The sequence below is a fragment of the Calidris pugnax genome, unplaced genomic scaffold (genome assembly GCF_001431845.1).
Source record: "Calidris pugnax isolate Ruff unplaced genomic scaffold, ASM143184v1 scaffold109, whole genome shotgun sequence".
Classification (NCBI taxonomy): Eukaryota; Metazoa; Chordata; class Aves; order Charadriiformes; family Scolopacidae; genus Calidris; species Calidris pugnax.
In genome coordinates, this window is record NW_015090844.1 from 41,187 (window position 1) to 45,767 (window position 4,581).

Sequence of the window (4,581 nt, forward strand, 5' to 3'; positions counted from 1 at the left end):
TGATGCAAATTCTTTTTGTTCACTGGATTAGTCTTTGTAGAAATTTCTTTGTGCTAGAAACAAAGGGTGTTGAGGAACAAATGTAACTTGAAACTACAGAAATTAGAAGGAATCACACTTCTAAGGAGTAGAATTCTCTGCTGCTAAATATATTAACTGATATTTCATTGGCATTTGATTTATATTGTGTGTTACAGTTACTGGAGCAACACATGCAGCATTAAAGATAGCTACAATAACAAACTTGTATAAAGTTATTGGAACGCATTGCTCTGCTGCTCTGATTAATATTTGTTAATCTACTCATGCCTACATATTAGTGTTTTGTTGACTTCTTGCATATTCCTTATGCAATCAAATCCTTGTGTCATTTAAATAGGGGATAAAGTAAATTGTCAGTTTATACTGTCTTATTAATTACCTTATATAGAAATTTTTTTAAGACAAATAAGTGAAGTGGTGATATAGTGAGAAAGCTTAGATTCTGTCTTATAATCAAAATTTCTGGCATTTTCAGTTTTGTGTTAGTGCTGCTTAATTAGAATGTGTAGCTAGTGTTTATGGACAGGAGTGAGTTTTTTACCTAAGTGGATAATTAATGAATTTTTAAAACAGTACTGTATAATATTTATGAGCAGAAACGAAGGGTTTTGGAAAGGCTTGTCTGCATAGCCAGACTCAACAAGCATACTTTTTCAGAATAACATATTAACAATTAACTAAAATGTGACTACCAGAGAATAATTTAAGTGCTGAGTCCTCAGGGACTTGATGATTGAATTTTTTGGACAAGGTTGTTTGCTTAGTTTTGTTTTGCCTTCTGTGAGGGAAGAATGTTTGTAGTTTATTTTTTTTAATTTAGTAGGAAGTTAACTGTTGCACTTGCAGCGTGGGGAAGTAACCCCACAACTCCCAAGTTGTGTCTTCTAGAGCAATTTTGGAAGAAGAAGCAGTGAAGTGAAATGTAGATGTGATGTTTAAATGCGTGTGTGTCCTGTACTCATTTGGTGATGAGAGGTCTTTACAACTAGATCTTACTGCTTTATTAATGTCAGGTATAAAGGAAGGAGGGTGACTCACCTATTCTCAAATACACTTAACGTTCAAGTTAGTTTCAGAGAAAGTTCACTGTCCCTGTCTAAGATAACTGTCCTCCTTTTTTTCCCCGTGTGCTCCAGAGGTATGTTTCCTTCCCAGCCTCTTCTCTGTTCTTCCAACCAGCAAAGAAGAATGTAGCAAAGCATCGGTGAGGTGGCCTCATTTTGTGTTTAGATAACTCTCACTACCTCCCAGAAGTGCTCTGATTGATATCCTTAAGTGGAGTTCATCAGGCTCAGTCTTTTCAGAACCTCATGCTAGGCCTACATCCTCTTTCCGAGGTGAAAAGCAAGAGCTTTATCTATGAAGCCGTCTAGTTTTCCCAGGAGACTTTAAAGGAGAAAAGGAAAAAAACAAAAGAAAAGTTGTAGTTGAGGTTGGGAAAACTAGCATGAACTTTCATTAGTCTTTTCCTCTGAAGAAGCAATATATTGCTGAGAAATGGAGGAAATACGTGCTTCCAATAAATTCTTTGTAGACAGTTTATGCTTTTGAATTATAGACCTGACACTTTATAGTGGCTTTTTCTTAGTGTGTAATGTTACTTCTCAGGGCATAGTCTATTGTCATGAATTAGGGTACATTTTTACAGTTTATAACTATTGATTTTAAGAAAAACCCCATGAATGCTAAACACGTAATAACTGGCTTTAAAATTTTTTTGGCTAGCATAGTGTTTTATATCTACCCAGAAGCTAATACCGTACCTAATGATTCACACTAGACCTTACCATCTCATCTGCACCATGTTGTTGTTCTATATCTTAAATTGAGGTTGCAGTCTTGCAGGAAGCTCTGGACAGTTGCTGGGTTTCTTCTCAGAGTTCCCCAGGGCTATTCAGTAGGATATTCAGTATCTCACGAACATTTATATTGTAATGATGGGGAAGCTTTTTACAGTATCTGTGTGTTGACGCACTATGTATCTTAGGCTGGTTTTTTTAAAACACTTTTGTTAGCAGTCCAAATAGTAGAATTGCAGAAGCTTTCAGTTGTTGATAGCTGGCAGACGCTTAGGTACAATACAAATATTCTAATGAGCAGAACTGTTAACTGAAGTCTAGTTTATTAAGCGTCTTTATCTACGCCGTCTGGAAACTGCTGTTAATCCTATTGTATAGATGGAGGTGGGGAGAGCCCACAGCAAGGTGCATATTTTATTCATGGGGCGCTTTCTGAAAGAATATAATTACGGCAAAACAAAGAGCTTTTTCCTGGACAACATATTCCTGTATGTTCATTGTGAATAAAGTTAAGAAATTGGTACGCCATTAATACAGTAAGATTTCCTGAATGGCTGTGTAGAATGAGTACATAAATGTGTTTTGGTTTTGTTTAAAGAGTACTCCCTGTTACTTTAAAAAAAAAATCACACAAATGATACAAGGTACCAGAGCTTGTTTTTTACAAGACAAAATATATTTATGCCTACTGTCTTCATTCCCTTTTATTCCAGTGGTTTTTTTTTTTGGAGTGGCTACATTTCAGACTGCGTAGTCATCTTGAAAAGTGTGCTTAGGAATGTTGTTTTTAAGTTCATATAATAGAAATAGTAGATGTCTTAAATGGTTTTAAGTAGCATTAAGATCCAAGGTAGTGACAGCACTACAGTATATAAGTAAGCCATTAAACACTAATTTTGTAACATCATCATGTCCATCAAAGTACTATGCTATATAGGGCAAAATGTTTATTTTATCAAGATAAGGGGAAAAACACTTACTTCTCACAGCTTTCATAGTAGGGAGGAAATACAGTTGGTTTTAAACATATTTTGCAATATTTTTTCTATGAAAAGTTCTCGGATACACAGTTGTGACCGTTGTAAATTTTATGTAGATTTCCACTGCAGATAAATTAGATAAATTGTAAGTTTTGTAGCAGAAAGAATAAAATGATGACAGGACAGTAAGACACTGGAAAGTAATCTGATAAATGACCAGTGTTCTACAGGATAGTGAATGTAAAGCATTAAGTTTGTTTCTTCGCTGGTCTTTGTCGTAGGATGAATTCCTTTCAGAGGGGGATTGTTTTCTTTTTTTTTTTTCTTTTTTTTTTTTTTTCCCCTGACTGGTAGAGAGCTTATCTGTGAATAAATTATCTATATTTATTCTCCCACAGTAATGTGGATGTATGCATGGATGGATGGATGGATGAATGGCGGAACTGTGTTTAGGTAACGTCCTGTGAAAAACACAAAATCTCCCTCGAGTGGCTGTTTTTCTCCAGCACTGGTGATCTGCGAACAGAACTCTTCCACGGAGCACCTGTCCTAAGTCTGAACCCAGCCAGGATCACTGCCAAAATCAGTCAAATTATTAGCAGTGGTGTTTATTCCAAGTGCTTATGGGGCACGTTAGAGACGGTGGAAGTGTTTGTCAGGTCTTGCAGGCTGGGGAACCTGTGAAGTGCTGAGCCAGTGCCCTGCCTGGGGGAGAGCTCCCAGGAGCCCTCCAGGAAGGGACAGACAGGCATATTTTGGATGAAGTGCTTCAGCATGACAGGAGGTTGGGAAAAGCATGTCAGATGTGAACTAGCAACTGAAACTGGTGTTTGAATACAAGTAGTCTTTTTGGTACAGTATTTTTCTCACTTTTTTTAATAAAAATGAGTCACACATAAAAAATATTTTCAGTTACTCATCATTTTGAATGCCTTCTGATTTTGAATTACTGGATTTGAGAGCTCTCCTTAAAGGGCTTACTTTTATTGGAAAATGCTAGCGCTTTTCCCCTCTCTTCCTAGACAATGTGATTCATTCCAAATGTTCTAAAATGAGCACCTAAAATCACAGGCTACTACTGACAATATTGCTCATTATCTTAAATGCAAAACTTAAAAGAGCAAGGACTTGTTCTGCTTATACAGTTTTGGGGTTTTTTTCATTTTATCTTACTAGCTGCTGGGACAGAAGATAGAATTCATAGAGAAGCTCTGAGTCGATATGTACAATCTTGATTTACTTAATTTGGGGCTTCACTAAATGAGAAAGCATAATAGAAGCAAGGAATAAACCCTCCAGGGATCCCTGTACAGAAATAATTTGTGGGATCTGGTCATTAGTTTGTTTCTGATCCGAGTGCTGGTTTTTTATATCTGTTAAAATGAGTGACAGAATTCCCACTGACTCCTTGGAAGAGGCTGCCCAGAGAGGTGGTGGAGTCTTCTTCTCTGGAGATATTCAAGACCCACCTGGATGTGTTCCAGTCCAGCCTGCTCTGGGGGAACCTGCTTTGGCAAGGGGTTTGGACTAGATGATCTCCAGAGGTCCCTTCCAACCCCTGTGATTGGTTGACACAGCATCAGGGTGTGCTGCAGAGAAGGCATCAGCCGCTACATGGAAGCTTTGTCGTTTTTAGAGTGATGGACTGCAAGCGATTTTTTTTTTTTTTTTTTTTTTTTTTTTTTTTTTGAAAAAAAAAAAAAAAAAAAAAAAAAAAAAAAAAAAAAAAAAAAAAAAGTTCTAGGAAAAATATTAAACCC